This window comes from Lontra canadensis, unplaced genomic scaffold (genome assembly GCF_010015895.1).
Source record: "Lontra canadensis isolate GAN:19392208 unplaced genomic scaffold, GSC_riverotter_1.0 scaffold3, whole genome shotgun sequence".
NCBI lineage: Eukaryota > Metazoa > Chordata > Mammalia > Carnivora > Mustelidae > Lontra > Lontra canadensis.
The window spans coordinates 38600236-38620730 of NW_022630997.1; positions in this window are offsets into that span (position 1 = coordinate 38600236).

Below are 20495 nucleotides of genomic sequence, written 5' to 3' on the forward strand. Positions count from 1 at the left end.
TGGGGTTGGTGCCTCCTTAGTCCTTTCTGGCTGAGTAAGGGTGCATTGTGCACCTGTGGTCTTGGCGTCACCTGTGGCCATGGGAGTCACAGTGCTGTGTGGGACTGTGGTGGTGTGGGCTGGTGCAGCTGGCTGGGGCCCAGGGCACATCCCTCTTGCCCACGTGTGCCTGGCCATGGGGCTGCCCACACCTCGACGGCCCAAGGGCAGTGCTGACCCAAGGGGGGCAGCTGCTGCATGGACTTTGTCACCCACCGGCAAACGGGGGTAGGCGGCTACTTGTGTAAGGAATGGTTCTTTTCAAGAGCCCAGTGAGGCCAAACCCTTAACAATTTGCACATGAGGCTTTTTGAGTGACCATTTCTTCTTGGAGATTTTTCTGTAGTTTCCAAATTGTCTATAGGGAATGTGGTTTTCGATTATAATTACGAGGGGGAAAAAACACTGTCTCTTAAAAATGGAAGCCAGCTAAGTTGCTGAGATCACAAATGCTCCACTGAGGGAATTCATGCTCGTCTTCAAGGCTTGCCGAGACTGGGGAAGGGGGTGGGGGGCACAGGCAGATAGGTCTCGGCCCCAAGTTGGTGTCTGTCTTGTGCAGGCTCAGATCCTTCTTGAAAGGCAGAGGGAACTTTTGGTTCCAGCCACGAGGCCTTGGACAGATCGTCCTGGGGGCCTCAGCACCTGGCCTTTGAAGGCGGTGCAGACTAGATAATCTCTAAGGCCCTTTCCCATACTGACATCTGGGATGGGGTGCGAATGGGACTTTAGCAGAACCCCTGCTCTGGGAAGCCTTTCCGGAGGCTGGAGGAGCCCCTGGACACCTCATGCGCAGGAGTGGAAACCAAAGGGGCCGGGACTAGGAGCCAAGCACTGGCCCAGAGTCTCCGGCCTGTCCTTGGCCAGAACAAAGGCGCTGGGGCAAGAGAGCTGCACTGCTGCCCGCCCTGGATGGACGGGGCAGTGCCCTTCCTGGGTCAGATACCCAGGCCGGACAGAAATGCAAGCAACTGCAGGGCTGCCCCCGAGCGGGCATACGCTCACAGGGAGCAGGGCCGTGAGGCTGGATCCTGGACAGCTGGGCCTTTGCCTCCCCCTGCTGCTGGCATGCTCACGTGCAGGTTCCAGCGACCTTACCTCATCTGTTCGTATCTGCCTCGGCTCGTACCTTTCTGAGTATGGTTTCTGGCCTCTGATGGCTCCCCCTTAAGTTCTCTTTGCCAGTATATGAATATATATATTCATCATATATCATATATGATCATATCTATGTTATTATATAATATGTAATATGTGTCAATCATATGTGTAATTTTTTAACTGTGAAATGTGTCCTACGTACAGAAAAGCATGTACAGTGTGACTGTACATTCTAAACAATCATAAACGGGCAGCATATCCGTCCCTTAGAGGACCTCTTATGCCCAATGTGGTCAAATTCTCTACCTTTCTACCAAAGTGAGTACTGCACTGATTTGTGGTTCAATAATTGCCTCGCTTTCTTGTTTTTAATCCCAGTGGAGATACTGTGAAACAGTAGAGCATTGAGTTTTGGCAACACCTGGCATCAAGCACAAACTGAGCTGTGTGGGGGGAGAGCAGTATGGCCACTATTAGGGGAAGTTGGCCAGAAACAGCTGCGCAATCTCTGGGTCCAGGTGAACCTCGGCGTCCTGGGGGATTTACCGGAGCCCCTTCTGGGGAAGTCTGCGAGCGAGGACTGGAATGGGTCCTGGGGGGTAGCGGGGCCTCCACACACCACGTCCTCACTGTCTGGTGGAAACGTGGCCGGAGGGCTAGGGCTGCTGTTGTCCGTTGGCAGGCCGACCACCGCCGTCCACTGGACTCTGCTGGGAAGTCAGAGACACCATCTGTGGGATGGAATGCTGGTCTGGAGGGCAGGACGCTTGGCAGCTCACGTCAAGAGAAGCTGAGCGGAAATGAGAATGTGCACCAGGACCGCTGGATGTTCTTCCCTTAGCTCAGCCAGCGAAGACAGGCACTGTGTGAATAGCTCTTCACGTCTCCGTCTTGAGGTCCTGCCCCAAGCAGACTCCTTGTCCATGAAGTCTGGTCGCAGCTCTCGTGCTCACACCTCTCCTCTGCTCTCCTGAGCATTTCCTAGGGATTTTCACCATTTCTTTGGCTTTCCTCTCTGTTGATGGACCACTGCCCCTTTTGCCGCTTGTGAGGGGGAAGGGTCAATTCATGATGGGAATTCTTTCTCCCTGGGAGGGTGACTCGGTTTACCTTCTTCTGACACTGTCTTCTAGAAAAGTTCTGGATTAAAAAGAAGTAGCAATCTGTATGCACCACTGTCTACAGATTGCTACCCTCAGGTCGGGAGGCTGGGGAGGGAGTGCGTTGATGCCAAGAGCCCAGATAATAAGGCCTGCGTCTGCCAACAGCTGCCGTGGGGGCTTCGTCCCTCTTCTTGGAGCTTTGGTTGTTCATGTGTCGGACATGCTGGCCTGGGTCCCTCCATTTCTGCTCTGTCAGCATCATTTTGTCATTTCGCCATTCTTTCATGGAGATCCCCTCAACATCTCCTTTCAGTCCCTTCTAGGGAGTTCTAACCTTTGAGAACTCTATCATATCTTTAATTTCCAAGAACTCTTTATTTTCTGAATGACCATCTTTCTGTCATTCTATATTTGTCTCATGGGTATGATGTTTTATCTGAAGATAGTTTTTTCCTTTATCCTTTTCTCATGAATCTAATTTCTTCATTCCCCGCCCCCACCATTTGTCTTGGTCTCAGAGGGTTGGACCTCTGGTGTCTCAGGTTCCCCGGAGCAGTCCTTCGGGCCCTGACTAGTAGAAGGGTTGGCCTGGCAGCATGTGCACAGCCATCGTGGGGGAAAGGCTGGCACTCTACAGTCAGCATTCAATATGGCGGCAGCACTCAGCCACTTTGTTTGTTTTCAGTGTGGCACCAATCCTCTGGTCTGTCCAGAAAGTTCTCTTACACTCTCCAAGGTGAAAACTTCCCTGACATCTGACGAGTTGAGGGAAATGCAGGAGCCCCGAAACTTGGGTCTCTTTTGGTCTTCCTGAATTCATTTAAGCCATCCTCTCCACCCCGAGTTCTAGAAGGAACAATGCCTCACTTCCTTCCATTCAAAGATTCCTTGCTTTCTCAAGTTGTTTTAGGATTCGGCATGCTCAGCTCAGCTACATAACTTGCCACTGGTCCGTCTCCTGTTCATGTTCTGAAGTGATTTTGTGGTGGCTGTTCCTCTGCCCTCCCCAGGTTTCCAGATTTTTCTCTTTTTAAAAGAAATCCTTTTCCAATATTTATTTTGCTTTAATGGGGGTTTGATAGAGGAACAAAATTAAGCTTATGTATCATTCTGTTGTGGTTTTTTGGTTTTTTTGTTGTTTGTTTTTTTATCCCAGAAGTAAAGCTCACACCTTTTCATGTCCTTTACTTTCGTTTTTACTCTCACCGGGGGCTTGGAAGGACCTAAAACGCATACTCATTCCTTCAGTGGCCGTGCCCTCTGCCAGTTGGTATGTTCATCAGACCTCCACCAGAGAGGCAGGGCCAGTAGGAACCAGTATGATACGTGTTTAACTTCAGAAATCTGTTTCAAGCAATGGGCTTCTGTGAGTGGGAGTACTGGCTACTGGGCATAATAAGGTCCACAGGGCTGGGAGTTCTGCCCAAAGGTCCCCGGGGAGGTAGGGCTTCCTGGCATGGACCAACAGAGGGAAGAGTGGTCAGGTGGAACTCCACAGGAGAGCCGAAGCTGTGTCCACACGTGCAGTTTCTTCCCTTTTTTTCCAGTGAGGTTTCACCTGTCCAGGCCTTTCCAGGCTTCTGCTTCTAAGGTCTTTCGACTGATTGAATCAGGCTCACCCACATTATCCAGGATACTCCCCTGCTCTTAATGTCAGCTGATTAGGGGCTTTCATGGAAATGGGGAATACCTTCACAGCAATGCCTTGTGTTTGAGTAACTGGGCAAGTTGTGACATCAAAAAAAAAAAAAATCACTGGGGCATTTTTTTTTTTTAAAGAAGAATTCCAGAAGTACCACTGGGTATTCAACACATACACAGGGTATGTTCTTTTTTTTTTTAACTTTTTTAAACAAAATATTTACTTATTTGACAGACAGAGATCACAAGTAGGCAGAGAGGCAGGCAGAGAGAGAGAAAGAAGCAGGCTCCCTGCTAAGCAGAGAGCCTGATGAGGGGCTCGATTCCAGGACCCTGGGATCATGACCTGAGCCGAAGGCAGAGGCTTTAACCCACTGAGCCACCCAGGCACCCCTCACTGGGGCATTTGCCAATCATTTACTTAACCAGTTCCCCACAAATGGGCATTCGGATTAAGTTTGTTGTTGTTTATAGACTTTTTAAAAATAAACTTAATTTATCTTCTAAGTGGAGTTTGTACTTCCCAGATAAATGCACTCAGGCTTTAGGCAGTTGCAGGCAATTCCCTATGACCTTTTCTTGCACTGTGTTACCTTGGGATAAAAGCAGACTTTTGCTTATTTTGGAGTTGCTCTCTTCATCTCCGCACAGATGCCACCCACGCTGGGGACGTGAACCATCCAAGGTACTTAATGCGTGCCTGAGTCCATGGAAAATGGACAGAGATTCTGAGAACTAAGTGTGAGGATGTAAAGGGCCTGGCAGGCCCCCCAGGGCCCACCTGCAGATGGGAGGGCTCTGTAGCATGTGGTGGCACGTGGCTGGCGTCTGGCGTCTGGCGTACATCCAAGAACATGTAATGATAAAAAAGAAGAGAATCAGAAGGTCCTCCGAGTTCAGCAACGGTGCATGCTAGTGTTCGTTCTCTATGAAAATAATAAGAACGATTACTCTAAAATTGCACAGTATTGCTGGAAATGTCTGTCTCTTTTTTGACAAACGGCTTATATTTTAAGATTATCTGCTAATACTTAGAATGAAGGTAATGTACGTTTCACTTTGGCATTTGACAAGTTGACCTTTCTGTTGAAGTACAGTAACTTGTTTTTATATTTCCGTGTTTGAAACATACTATTTTTGATAACATTTTATAATTTCTAAATAAGTCCCTTTCTAAGAAATCAGTGTATTTTTTTAAATTACATTTTTTTTAAATTACATTTTTAATGGCATTCTAAACAATCTGTACATGTTACAGAGGCTAGGCTAAGCCAGTCATTCTCCAAGAGGCTGCTGCTTGAGGTCATCTTCATTTGCAGGGAATACAGTTATTTAAAACCAAAAATCTCAGAGTTGAATCTGAAAGGTGTGTGTCCAAGAAAGCAGGTTCCTTATTTTAGGTCAAAGCCCAGGTAATTTCCCTTTAAGAACGCAGGGAAGGAACCAATCAAAATGCCTACAGATGCAAAAGAGCATGGAGGGACCCATCAGAACTTCTCTGGGTCTTGTGTGGGCTGCTCACTTGTTTCCCCAACAGTCCAAGGAGGAGGGCACAGGTGCAGGGGGGACAGGAACATGTTGGCCTCCCTGCCATAGTGGTGCTTTATTCTGTGACGGCGGGCTCGAGTTCCCATGCTGCGGCATAGAGGGCTCCTGTGATGCTCTTGACAATGGTGGTATTCACAGAAGGTCAGGGGTTAACCGCTCACCATCCAGCTACTTGACCAGCAGAAGTGGGAGCAGCAACCACTCTGCCCCAGGAGGAGAGCTCAGGAGGACAGATGACTGCAGTCCAAGTGGTGTCCATACGCATGTGTGTCCCTGGTACACTGTGGCGTGCTTGGATCTGCGGATACTTGCCAGCGCCGATCACGTTCGAAGAGGTCGCAGGCCTTCGTGGTGTCTGTCCGTAAGAAGGAACTGACCAGGTCATCGATCTGGTCATTTACGGCTCTGCCCCACACCCTGACTGGGTCGGCGTGCAGCCCTGGGTTGGATCCTTGTGTTGGCTGTCATCATGAGGTCGTTCAAGGCCTCAGGAAAGGAGCTAGCTGAGCAAGTCAAGACATGTCTGAACGTGCCCAGACAACGGCAGCCAGCACTGTCGGTGGGTATCAAGACCAGCGTTGGGAATGCAGCCCCCGAGGGGCAGTGGACACCCAGCCTTCCCTGCTGCAGTAGCAGAGGGTAAGAAGGCCCACAGTTGGTTACGTCAGGTACCCCACAGGGGTTAAACTCTCAACCGAAAGATTTTCTGATGTCCCCATAGCAGCTAGTTGGTGATAGAGCACACACCCTCATGTGTTGGGTTCAAAGCTCTCGAAAGGACGCCAGGAACTTTCCTAGAAAGGGCACCGGTCACAGTGCTCAGGCTTGTTACTACGTTAGCCGCCAGGATCATCCAACATGTGGGCTCCGACGCTGAAGACATCCTCCAGGGACACTCAGCGCCTCAAGCGCGTTCAGATAGTCAGGACAACCAGGCTATGAGGGGGAAACGCAGGGATGAAAAGCAGGAGGCCCGCAGCTAGGGAGGGGTGTGTCCCCTTGTTGTAAGCTGGCCCGTCTGAGGGCCCGAAAGGGCTTCTTGGACTCCTTGCTATGGGTTTCCCCACTGCAGGCCTCATGACCCCCTAGGACACAGGACGGTCCGTGGCAGGAAACAACATATCGGTGCTGAGGTGGGCAGGGACCGGTAAAGGATTCCAGAATTTCAGCGGGTGGGACGGAAAGGGCCCCCTTGATTTAGAAGACCTCTCTCTGGAAGGATTTGATGATCAGAGCTTCCTGGAGGTTTTTGTTTTGTTTGCTTTAAACGTAGAAAAGATCTAAAAATGTATATTTTTATACATGAGAGGTCTCATTTGAGGGTCATTCCACTCCTCACCCCAGAAAGAGGACATATTTTCATCAGTTTGTGGCTTCGAGAGGCAGATACCAGCTAAACAAATGTGACGTCTCCCCCCCCCCCCCCAAGCACCGTCCCGAAGGAGCACGCACAGAGTGCTCCGTATCCTACTTTTCCCCACAGAACCCAAAGTGCTGGTGTGGCCTGTCGCTCTCTAATGCACACCCCGGTGTGGTAGCAAATGGGGCTGTTCCACTTGGGACTGGAAGTGCAGACTGCCCTCAGACAGGTAGCCTTGGGGCAGGCAAGGAGAAGCCGATGGGAAGTGCGCACAAGGTTCACATCCCGCCACACACAGCCTGTTTCCCTGACAGAGAAGGCTCTGCTAAGATGCCACACAGCCCCTGGGGAAAGGCCAGAGGTGGCCATAGAGGTTTGGGGTGACGGAGAAGTGTGCAAAGGGGGCGAGCCCTGAGGTTGTATTAGCTACCACCATGTCCTGTTTCTCTTAGGCAGTTGAGAACAGGGATGGTTTAAAAAGAAAGAAAAACGTTTACAGTGTTCTGTGTCAAGCCAGACTGGAGGCTCTGCTTTGGGCCCACACTTTGGGATGGGGGTGCTAGGAGAAGGCTCAGCCCCTGCTTTGGGGTTTATGGGTAGCTGTTTCTGTGCTTGAAAGAGCCCTGCGTACCCCGGGGTCCTCGGGGCTGGAGGTTTTCTGCTGGAATTCAACAAGTGAGAGTAGCCGTCTTGCCTCACCCCTCCATCCTTGCAGAATGTCCTGCGTCCGGGGTGTCGGCTCGGACCTTGAAACATCAACGGAGGAACTTGGACAAAGGGACACCAACTGTTGTTCTTCGGTCCCAGGAAGTGAGAGAGCGTGTGATGCTGTCCAGGGAGGAAAAGGGTGGTGCTCTTGCACTGGGCACGAGCGTGGAGGTTGGTGGCCCTCTAGCAAGGGTGGGGTGCGGCTTTTAGGGTGTGCTGTGGATCGTGACCTGACCTGAAAGAAGAAAAGGCGGGTCACGTGCCGTGTGTGCCTCCACGGGAACACCTACTCTGTGGCAGGCATCCTATCAGCTGCTTTTCCTAGGCTCTGGACTCGACGTTTTTTTTCAGGGTTAAAATTCTTTTTTAACGGTCAGGATTTGATTGCAGCATCCTTTTATTCAAATTAAAACTAAACTCATTTTTAGGAGGTTGGCTTAATTTACCACATGTCTAATGAGAAGAGGGTGCTATCCCGTCATTTTAATACAACAGGACATATTTTGCTCTATTGAGCCAGACACGCAAAACTTAGCATTGCGTACTTGGAAGCATGTAGTTTAATTTTTCTTAGTTTCGAATATTAAATTCTAGTTGACAAATTAAGCCATCTTTTTCTTGCAAGTATTAACGTAGACACACAGCAAAAAAACGCAAATAGTGTTTAGCAGGGCACGAATGGAAAAGTTCGATTCCACAGTCTTTGACATTGGGAGAGGTCTGGCTGGTATCAGCTTAACTGTGATCGCACTTAGCATCAGGAACAATTGTGGAAATAAATACAGGCCACTCAGATGAGAACAAGCAAGGGCTACTCCCAGCTAGCCATAGCAAGGGAGTCAGCCCCCATCGCTTGCCTTTGGCAGAGACCCAGAGGCAGGCAGGAGCGTGGGAAGGCTGTGCAGTGGAGGAGGAAGGGCTTCAGGTATGCGCTGATCAGTCTGTTGGCCCCGGGAAGCTGGAGGCAGGCTAACTAGCAGTGGGGCATCCTGCACGATTGGTTCGGGGTGCATATTGCGCCTTCTGTAATTGGTTTCACTAAGCTAGACGCTGGAGCAAAAATTATAGACACTGGCTGGCAGGTATCGATCAAGTCTTAGTCATCTGGGGCCAACTGTTATAGGGGTTTTTTGGCTTCCTGGGCTGGTGGCTACAGATTATGTGTCCAAGCCCTGCCTTTATAAATGGCCTGTTGTCCGTGGGTGTATTCAATCTCATAATGAAATCACCAGCTATTCTGATGAGATGGGGTGACCGGAGGAGGCAGCATCGGCACCTGGGATGCGTTCGTACCCAAAATGTTTCACCTGGACCTCATCAAGTCATTAAATTCAGCTGCTAGGTTATAGGAAGTTTAGGGAATGGAGAAATAATCAGGCAAATCTCTGAGGAGGAGGCTTCTACAAGGCAATCACCTGGTCTCTTCAATGGCCAGGTCTAAAGTGTGTGGTGGGGGCAGTAGATGGATGGACGGGACCGATTTAAATTAAAGGTGTCTTAAGAGACATATAACCAACTCTAAGGAAAAAAGTTGCAAGAGACATTTGAGAAACACTTGGGATTTGAATATGGATTCAGAATGAAATTCCGTGAGGGAACAGGGCGAGATGTGAGTGTGCTGGGGGCGGCAACGCAATCTCGACTCTTCAGAGGCACAGGTGTGCAGTGTCCTTTCCTTCGAAGGGGTGCGGCAGGGTCAAGGTGATGCAGCACGACCACAGGTTGGAGTGTTAGACTTAGAGGGTGAGTCGCGGGTTTTCATCACCGAAAAGCAGACTTCTCTGTTCGGACTTCTTACCCTAATGCTTGGGAAAGAGTTATTTTGATCCACCCTTAGCCCCTCTTCCTCTGCCCACACTAGCAGAAGACAGACTCGTGAATTCTCCCTTACATTTCCACCTAAATAAAATCACAACCTGGTGGCTTGATTCTCCCCACCAATACCATGGAGACTCTTCCACATCAAACCGTGGGGCTCTGCCTTGTTCTTATGACTGTGTGCAGAGGATTTATGGGATGAATGGACCATTATTTATTTAATATAGATCCTTTTTACAAAAATAGTTTTTCTGTTGTTAAAAGCAGTATCTAATTCTACTGTTAAAGAGCTAAGGAGGCATGAAAGGAAACAAGACTTGTTGCCTGCCCGAAGACACATAGCCAAGAGAGAGAGAGAAAACCAACTGCTGAAGCCGAGTTCATGTTTCTAGAGCCCTGCATACAGCTCATAAAACCAGTGCTGCTTCTAGCATCCTCCTTTTGGGACTCATTGGTCCTTGGCCTCTCAGAGACTGATCTGTCACATGGTATGTAATTTCGGGACATTTGCTTAAGGGTCAAAATTCCTCAGCTGATTTGTATCTAACAATGGATGGGCCACTTTAAACACTTGTCTTTGATTTTTAGTATCCTTTTTTTTTAATTTAAGATTTTATTTATTTATTTGACAGATCACAAGCAGGCAGAGATCAGGCAGAGAGAGAGAGGAGGAAGCAGGCTCCCTGCCGAGCAGAGAGCCCGATGTGGGGCTTGATCCCAGGACCCTGGGATCATGACCCAAGCAGAAGGCAGATGCTTTAACCCACCGAGCCACCCAGGCGCCCCTTTAGTATCCTTTTTTATAAGTGGGGCTGCTCCTTCCTCACAACCAATACGGTAATGTCTTCAAAGGATGAGGAACCAGCAGGGACCACTGCCTTGGAAAGCCACACACCTCTGTCACTGCCATCAATAGAAAATGTTTCCCACACAGTGCGCGACTAACTCAAGTTTCCTGTGAGCATGTCTGGTAGAGTCATCTGTCCGTACGTACCCTAGCTGCAAGGGAGCCCAAGAAAGCAAATGTGGGTTTTTAGCCTAGGGAGGCGGGACCCCCTAATGCGAGGGGTTTCCCAAATGGAGGGAGGCTATTCAAAAGGTGCTGGGCAGCTTCAAGCAACAAAAGTACTCTGTGAACCTAAGTATCTTAGGATAAACGTGGTGCCTTCATAACATATAATATCGTGTAGCCATTTCAGGAGCCTATTTTGCAGAACATTTGATAGCCAGGAAAAATGCTCAGAATATGTTTTATGAAAAAATAAGCAATACCATACATCAAGGATGGTATCATTATTTTTGAAAGAATAGGCAAAAGCCTTGTGAAGTGGGTGCCTGTTGGGGTCCTCCAAGAAGCAGGTGCCAACATGGGATTAGACATACAAGAGGTTTATTGGGGCAAACGCCTGTGAAGGATAAACGGGGAGGGAGTTCGGCGTGCAGAGAAGCCTTTAGCTGGAGGCAGGTAGAGCTGACACCTGTGAAGGGAGAGAGGGAAGGAAGGACAGAGGAAGCGCCTCAAACTGCAGTGCAATTCTGAGAAAATCTCGACCGGACCAAAGGCGGTGAGCACATGCCGCATTTGGAAGGTGCTAGAAGAGCGTTGCATTTATTTGGCAGAAGTGGCCCTGCCGGCACGACTACCTCTGCTGTGCTCAGTCACTGCCAGGTCACAGGCCAGCGGCAAAGTAGCCTTGGCGGCGGGGGGGGGGGGGGTGGCCCCCCAAAGCAATCAGTCTGGGGAGAGCTCTGCTCCCAGAGGGTTCTCCTGAAGGAGACTGGGTGATAACGTCTTCATTGATGAGATGAGAGGTGGCTTCTGAGCTGGGTTCTTTGCACACAAGAATGTAGGCAAAATGGTTATGAAAACTGCCCCCAGTGACTTGTTTGCTGCTCCTTGGAATCCCTCGTTACTGGGAAGTGCCACGCAGGTGCACAACATACATCGAGTACAAATATGTAGACTACAAGTCCCCATGTAGCCAGGATTTGGGTGGCAAGGCCAGCGCTGCCAGCCGTGGGGCCAGAACCCACGTGGCCCCCTTGCACCAGCCGAGGAAGCCCCCGAGAAGGGACCCTCTAGGCCCCCCTGTAGAGCAGCAGCTTCTCTGCTTCCCATCACAGCTTTACCACCCAATGGGCTCTGCTCCTCCATTTGCCACTTGTTCAAATTCAGCTTGTAACTGGGTTTCCCTGAAATTTTGCCTTCAAAGAGGATGAGGAGGTCGCCGAAAACACTGGGGCTATTTTCTTCCCTACCATCCTATGGTTTTGAGTTCCAAGTTTGGGTGCTTTAGAAAAGTGAGGGTTGGTCCTCTGGAAACCCAGCCCATTTATGTGGAGAACTTCATTTTTATGACTCTGATTGTAATTAGCTCAGATTTTAAACCCTCATACATGCTGAGGGTTTCGTCCTGTCGGGTGTTTTCCACAGTCCCTACATTTAGGTTCTGTGGATTATGAAGATCCCTAGGTAAGTCAGGGACCCTTTAGAAAAAGCCAGATCCTAACCATCAGTACTTAAAACTGGAGACAATCTGGCCCCAGCCTCATCAGTTAGGAATAAGGACACGGAGACTTGGCCAAGCTCTCAGAGCCCTTCAGGTGCTCCTTCTGCTTTAAAGGCGTGGACTCCCTGCTTCCCGACATAAGTGTCACTGCAGGGTTAGGAGCCTCTGGAGGCTAGGTGCCACATCCCATCCCTTGTCAACACTTGTACCCCAGGACAGAAAGAAGTGTGAGAGAGGGAGGATCCTTGGTAAGGGTGGGTGAGTCTCTCTCGTCTCCAGGCATCGAATGAGAGATTCTCAACTAGTTGTACAGCTCAGCTGAGGGCAGCGGGAGGAGGGAGGAGCTATGGTGTCCTGAGAAAGCTGGAATAGTTAACAGTAGCAGTAACAGCTTCATGGGCCTTATTATGTGCCATCCTTCCCTAAGTGCTTCCTGTATATTAACTTGCAGCATTATTTGGTGGGTACTATTATTCCCATTTACAGATGGGGAAACTGAGGCACAGAGAAGTTGAGAAACTCACAGGTCGTACAGCTAATCAGAGTCTGTGCCCTTAATGCCTTTCCTAGAATGCCTGCCAGGCAATTGAGAAGGTGTCCATCCCCATCCCAGACTTGGGTGACTGGCCCAGGCCTGGGAGCGGGAGCGGGACCCGTGTCCACAGAAGACGGTGGGTGCACTGATCCAATAAGGCACAGAGTTTTGCTAAGGGAAAGGGGAGCCAGAGGAAAGAGGAACCCACACAGGATGTGGAGCCTGTCCTCCAACTCAGCCAGACCTGAGGAGCACCATGGGCTCTGAAGTTATACTTAGCTGTAGGACATCCTTAGGGCAAGGACAGCTGCCTTTCTATCCTCCTTATGCCCTACCTAGAGGGCATGTGAGCCCTTGAGGCAGTGTCTGTGCTGGCTGGTTTAGGCCATGGCTGGAGGCTTGAGACAGCCAGGCTTGCCAATGTCCACTTGAATGTAAACGCAGGACCAGTGACGGGTATGGGGCTGTTGACCACACCATGACCCTATGGCCTGGTAATTGTGGCTTCATCTGCAGACAGAGGGAGACAGCTGGTCACTTAGGACAAGGACACCAGTACTTAAAATGTCACCTCACAGGAGGTTCCTCAGTTCTGGGAACTCCCCAAACGTGGTGCCTTCTTCCCTCCTACCTCTCCATTCCCCATGCCGTTGAGGTAGGAATGGGAGGCCATCTATTTCCAGAGTAGACCCTGTTGACTGGAAGAGGTTCCTTTTAAAGGCATCATTTTCAAGAAAATGTTTTCTAGACTTTAACTTGAACGTGTAAGGACCTGTTTAGCCAGAGCAACTCCATCTTGGTTAAAAGCCATTTTACTGTTTGTGCAGTAAAACTTAAACTGACCGTGTCTCCCTCCCCCCAGAGAAACTTACTTAGAAGCAAGTCTGGGAAACCAGTAAAATATGGTCAGCTAGTTCCTAATAACAGAGCCCAGAATACAAGGCCAGGTCAGCCAGTTCTTGATAACAGAGCCCAGAATACAAGGACGAGTCGGGCCAGGTGGAGACATCCAATCAGTAAGAAACACACATACTTTTTCCCTAACCACCAAAGAATGTAAACCCTGCCGTTTGGGCGCCAACCTTGAGCACCAATTCTGACCAGAGTAATAGGTTAGGTCAAATAGCTACTATAGGGTAAATTGTAATTCAATTGGCCACCTGCGTGTGACCTAACATGACTACAATCTCATTGGCCACCTATGTGTGGCCAGACTTTTGCTCTATAAAAGGTAGCCTGTAAGATGGGGAGGGGTCGCCCTCTTCGGAGGCCGCCCTGACCATCAGTCAGTCAATTCTTGAGCCTCTAAGCTGGGGGTGGTCCCTCTCTTCAGAGACGGCCCTGACCGGTCAGTCTGACTTCTAATACTTGGCATAAAATAAAGCTTTAAATAACTTTCACTTTGTCTCAGTCTCGTTTCGTTTAATAATGGACCTAACAGAAGGGACCTGCTAGAAATAAAGACCTATAGGTCTTTATTGGTGGACTAAGAAGTGTTTTTCAAACGTTTTCTGAACCCATCTGCAATCTTCAAGCATCCTGCTCCTCTGTGTAGACAGGAGCCTGAGTCAGGATCTTTGCTTGGGGAAGATCTCCTGAGAAGCACCCCTTAGCTGCGTCTGCATGAGCTGAATGGACAGCCTGGCCTTGTGGGGATAAAAGTTCTGAAAACAAATCCCCCAGCTCCCGGGGACCGGTGACTGAGTGCGCATTCCTCTGGAGAGGCAGCTTCCCTTGGAATACTGCCCAGCCCTACTGTGCACAGCTGTGGGCCACTGCAAAGAAACGACCGCCGGGGAGGTGTTGTCATGGTGAAGAACTGGGTTGGCCCCGTGGGACAGAGCAGCTGAGCGTCTGCAGAATCACAGCACCAGCTGGCGACATCAGTGGGGGGATCTGAACCATCAAGAACACCATCCTATTCGTGGGCAAGAGTGTGTCTCACTGTCTGGGGTCAGCGGCCAGCCCCAACACTGTGTAGGAGCAGCAGAAGCAATGGCAGCAAAATAGTACGGAGGGTTCCTGATGCTTGCCCCACGGGGCCCAGGAAATAGACGGGATGGCCTCCAGGGAGTCTCAGGCAGCATAAGGAGCCCCCAGGACAGGTCCTAGGCTGCCTGTTGCCCTATTCATCTAGAAGGCAGAAAGTCAGGAGGAAGTCTACATGAAAATGCCACACAATGTGCTGTCACCTTGACCCCTAGAGCAGGCCAAGTGCTTGCACAGAGGTAAGACACAGGCAGGCAGATTCACTGAGTCCCTGCGCCGCCCTTTGAAGACGTTGCACACTTCAGCCTACGGCAGACCCCGGGGTTGAATCCAAAGACGTTTAAGGGGGACGTGATGCCTGGCTTCGAATAGCTGAAGGACTATCAGAACCAGGCCCAAGGACGACACATGTTCCTGGAGGGAGGCTGTGGCTCAGTCTGGGGAAGAACTTTCTGGCCGCTGCATCTGTCTCATGTGTGATGAGGCACTGAGATGCCAGGCAGGGTGAGGAGTGTCTTGTGGACGGTCTGGGCACAGATCCTGCCTGCCTCACCCCAGTCCCATTCCTGGCTGGGATTGCTTGTCGCAGGTCCCGGCCTACACACACAACTAGTGTGGGGGAATCCCAGAGGACCGCGGACCCCTCCCCAGATGTCCCTGCATGACTCTCTGTGGCCGGGCAGCCCCTCAGCCTGCACGTGGAGCTTTCCCAACTGCTGTCTGAGCTGCTCAGCCCCCAGGACAGGACTGCTTCCATCAGAGAGGACCTAGGAGGAGGCCGAGTTCACATTCTCTCCAAACTGGCTCTTAGTAATGTATGTTTGGGTCCCTGAAGAGGAGCCGTCTTGGGAGGAGGTTGAGAACATAGCCTAGGATTGCCGATTCACACCTACTTGTTCAAAATGACAACTAACACGACTTCTTCATGAGGTCTTAGTGACACTCGTCAGAACTAGAAGAAACAGCAGCACAAGGGGCTGTCGGGGCCATCCCACCCAAGGCTGTCTTCTTGAGAGACTCAGAATGGCAACCGCTGTCCTGGCTTCCTTCGAAAGCCTGACTAGACTGCTCATAACCTGGCTTAGGGCATGTGTATTGAGTAAGCCACTGGAGTTTTCTTCCTTGTACGAAGCATTAAGGTATTTTCTGAGTACAAAATCTCCTCAAAGTGCCGAGATTTTTCTTTTTTCAAGCCAAGGGAGTCAGCATTAAGAGAGTACTGCCTCTGCCGAATCACCGTGACCTTGGCCAGAGCCACCCAAGTTCTTTGAGTCTCAGTTTTCCCATCTGTAAAGATAGGACTGGGGGAAAGGGATCATGGAAGAGCCCCCTAGGAGAGCAGTCAGCCTCCTGAGGAGTCCTTGGCCATGTGGAGTTTGGAGAGGAGTCCATGGCCAAGCTGACTCAGGTCGTCCACCCTTTGGATAGGGCAGCTGGACTCGATGAGATGGTAGCCATGCCTCTTGGCCTGGACTAGGATGCATTGAACTGGGGTTATAAGGAAAGTTGCTCAGAGGTTGACTGGGTCTCAGAGTGTGGTCTGACCAAGCAGAGGAGGGCCTGACTGGGACACTAGAGCCTTCCTCTAGTGTCCCTTATACTTGGCTCCTGAGCAGGAGAGCAGGGCTGGCACCCCATTGCCTTCCCCTCAAGGCCTTTCTGCAGTAGGGGCCAGGCTTTCTGACCCCACTGGCTCATTTTCTCCTAAGGGTGGGCTGAATGAGAGTCTGATTATGAATCTTATGCTTTATGATTTAGACAAAGTTTTCCAAAAACAAAACACTTCCCTGCCTAGGTTATACTGAGCAGCAAAAAATTAGTTCCGACCCATGACGTGTTTTGAGTCAAACATGTTCCTTTGAACTCATAGCTTCAATTTTTCATTCTTTTCAACACTGGATTTTTAAGTCACAGAAAAAATAGGTGCTTATGGTGGGCATTCAGATAGCACAGAGGAATATAGCATGAGGAAGGAAAGTCCCCCTTTGCTCCCAGAGGCTTTCAGAACATTCCTCGCCCCGTGTCGTTTCTCTAAGGGTTTGACGGGCACCTGCCCCAGTCTCTCTCTCTCTCTCTCATTCTCTCTCTCTCGTGCATGTCGTCTCCTTACTCACACGTGAGGTCTTAGTCTATGTATTGTATCACTCGCTCTTTAAAAACAACAACTACTAAGTTTATGCGAACTCACAGCTGTTAGAGAGAACACTTGGATCATCTTAGCAATGTCCCAGAAAGGGAAAGTAGGAAGTTGGATGATTGTGAAGTTTTGGATCTAGGCTCAAGCGTTTTAAGGCAGACAGGAAACCGATCGAGCCTGGCAAAAGTTTCATGGTATTATAGCTTAGGATGGGTAACAGCGAGGAGAGTGTCTTTAAGTGATTTTTTTAAAAATATTTATTTTGGAGAGAGAAAGAGTGCGGGGGGAGGGGAAGGGAAGAGGGAGAGGAAGAATCCTCAAGCAGACCCCCGCTGAGCAGGAAGCAGATGCTGGGCTCGATCCCAGGACCCTGAGATCATGACCTGAGCGGAAATCAAGAGTCAGACACCTAACCGATGGAGCCACCCAGGTGCCCCTGAATGGTGCACAGTTTAAAGTTGTGATTAAAACTGACTTGACTTTTTTTTTTTTTTACTTTATTCATCTCTCAAACTAGTAAAATATGACGACAACAAAAACCCCTTTTGTTGTTGTGAAGGGTTCAAACAATAAAAGACCTCTGATTAAAAAAAAATGATACATGCCTCTGGTATAGAAAAAAGAAGGAATTATTATTTCATGGATTAATTTTCTTGGTGACATTCCCATTCCATGTCCTAAACCACTGTCTGGTGTTTTTACCATACCTTGTCAACTCCCCTCTCTGCTCCCTCCTTGGAATGAATGTTCCAGTCCAGGCCACAGCCTCCAGCTCACACCTCCGGGGACGTGGAGCCGGAGGTACGCTCTCCCTGCTTGGAGCACCTTGCCCTGTATGCTCTTCTGGGACCACCTCACCCTTTCTTATCTCTGTGATAGGTTCTGCTCTGTTTGAACTTTTCTATAGAATTGTTATGGTTATTTTTTTAAAGGCTAGGATCTCTATATCAGAGTTAAAAAATTTAGGAACAATACCTCATTTGTATAGAGATTCTTTAACCTAGAAACCTCAAGTTATCCGAAATGGCAAAAAGAAAAAAAAAAAAAGTGGGGAGGGGGATGTATTACAGCAATGAAAACAGATGTTCCAGAACCCATGCACTGATGTTGAAGACACTGCATGAAAAAAACCAAACCCTTCCAGGCACTTGGGGCATATTTTGGTTCTTAGTGTAAATACGTTTTATTATTAGTGTTTTTCAACTACCAGGGTATTAGGCTCCGGTTTGGAGAGGATTGTTTGGGGCAGATATACTAAGCCCGACACGAGGACATTGAACAGAAAAATCACTAAAGAAGAAAGAGCAGTCCAGGTGACCTGGCCTAGCATGACCGGTGGGGGCTCCTGTCACTTCTCCAAGCAAGGTTGCCTTACTGATTTCTCGTGTGAGGGTGTGCTGGTGGGGAAAGCACAATGGGGCAGCGACATTCTGGAGCCCTGTTGGTCAGTGAGCACGCTTGGCTGACACTCTTTGTTCTAACGGTGAATTCGTGATAATTCAGGGCTTACGATGCGCCAGATCCCTGTGTATTACTTGTATCCTCGCAGTGACCTAGGAAAAGTCTTACTCACATTCAATAAATGAGGAAGCCCAGGATGGAAATAGAAATAACTTGGCCCTCGATGATCTAACTAGGAAGTGCTAAAGCTGGGATTTGAAGCTATGGGGGGCTCACCTGCTTTACGGATAGACAGGTATGTGTACCAGCACTGTCCTTTGCAAGAAGAAACCGCAAAGGTGCCTCCTTCCTGAAACAGGGAGTGGGGGTTTGTGGGGTTTGTGGTGGTCTCCCTTGTGTCTGGTAGGCTCCCATTTAGGACCTAGCTGAGACAGAGGCCTGAGCGACCCTGCGCTCAGGCAGTGAGTGTAGTGACAATCGCAGACCTCGTAGCCCAGTCCATCGCGGGGAGCTGTGGGGAGAGAAGGGGAGAACGTGGTCTTAATCTCAGGAGCTTTTAGTTCAGCTGTGGAAACAAAGGACTCAAAACAAGGAGGACAGAATCCTTGGTTATTTATTTGATACTCCTTTTGTTTGGTTTGTTTCCTGTCGTTTGTCCTGTCTCCACACCCGAGTGGGCTATCCGGGCACCAGGCTCCAAGGAGGTCAGACAAGGGCAACCTCCTTTTGTCAGGCAGAGGCAGGTGGTACAGGGCAGTTCGGGTAGCCTTCCCAGCAAAAAAGTGTGTTTGAAATAAGCCTTGCCTTATAGGAAGGGTTCAGATAGAGCACAGAAGTGAGGGGCGGTCCCTGGCGACTCTCATAAACTGGGTTCCCTCCAGTCAGTGTCTGAGATAGCCTGTCTTCAAGATAGGCTGGGTGGACCCAGTTGTTGGTTACCCCCAAAGTCCCCATCACATCTTAAATGAAGAGATCCAGCCCAATCCTAGTTGATGGTAGAGACGTGATTAGAGACGTCTGTCCTTGTCAGGTCCCACCCTCCCTGGCTCCTAAGTAGATCTTTCTTTCAGGTGCATCCATTGCTTTTATTCATTGAATGACTGCTTGTGGCCGGCACAGGGGAACAAAGGTGAATAAGACATGGTCCCTGTCCCCAGGAGCTCACAGTCTTGTGGGGAGACAGGCGTGCCAGCCGTGCCTGAGCACCGTGGTAGAGCTCTGTCAAGACCGCTCCCTGCCCTCTTGCCTTCTCCCTGGGATGAGCATTTTCCATGTGGTGCCCCCCACTGGGTGTAGACTGCTTTGTCCCTTTCCTCTGCTGAGCGTCGGGCGGGGCGGGGCGGGGTGGGGGTTGTTCCAATTCTGGGATTTTCCTGCTGTCCTGTTCACGCTGGCCATGGGGCAAGGACCCAAGGGCCAAGGTGGCTTGTCTGGTCAGGATCCCTCAGTGCGTCTGGGAGAGGGTCTGTGCCAAGCAGGAGAAGGGGATGGGGAACTCCTGGAACAAAGGGCCGGTGTGGCTGAGGGCAAGTGTTGGAGCCCATCTCTGCAGCCAGAGCCCTTCCTTGTGGGCACCATTTGAGCTGGTGGGAACTGTGGTGGTCAGAGGAGAGTGCGGAGGTGGGGTAAGATGGTGGATGGCCTGGTTGGCGAAAGGGATTCCTTGTGAGTTGGGTTGAGTCTTGGTCAGATGCAACCCTTTGAGACAGGTCTGTCTGCCCTGAAGCCCTGGGGGAGGAGTTTCCTAAGGGCTCACAAGTCTTAGGGGCTTGTGTCCTTTTTTTTAGGTTTTAAAGTGACTTCAGGGACCTCCAAAGGACGAAGACTACAAAAGGAAATGCTGAATGTGGGAACAGAAAATAAGTTCTCTCTGTCTGAGCCATTCGGGGACCTCTTCACAGGGGAGCTGCCACGTCCTGGGTGAGGACCTGTGTGGGTAGGCAGGGACCCTGGGAAGGGGTTAGTGAAGACAGGTCGGTGCCGATGGAAAGACCAGGAAGGAGAAGGGTAGGTATGGAGAGCAGGACTGTAGGGTGTAGAAGGGAGAATGCATGGTAATTCATGGTTGACAGAAATGCGGTTTTTTTCCTAGAAGTGGGTCTAAGGATCGCGTGGCGACGAGGGGGCTTACACAGGTTTGTGTTGTAGAGAAGCTCATGCCAGGTGAGAGCTGATTTTTCAGTCTGTCCATTCCAGAACTCAGAAATGCTCACCCCTTACCTCCCCACTTTCCTGCCCTATCTTTCTGGCCTCACCATCAGTAAATTCTATTTTGAAAGAGGCCAGAGTGTGTGGCTGGGAGGGCCCACTCCAAGGGCAGGTGGTGATTCAGGAGGAGGTGAGGGGACATGGGGCCCCAGCCAGGACAGTCACTCTGCCAGCAAGGTCTGCCATAGGGACAGGCCCTGAACCCGAGCCCACATGCCTGCCTGCACTTAGCCCGCAGGCCCCCTCCTCCCTTGGGCAGCCCTGGGCCTGGGGCTCTGCTCTCCAGGCACACAGCATCAGCATCTCAGTAATGGCAGAATGTTCCCAGTGGCCACAGTGGATCGGGCAAGGAGAAGGCTTGGGGGGCGGAGCACATGCTCTTGCCCAGCTAGGGTAG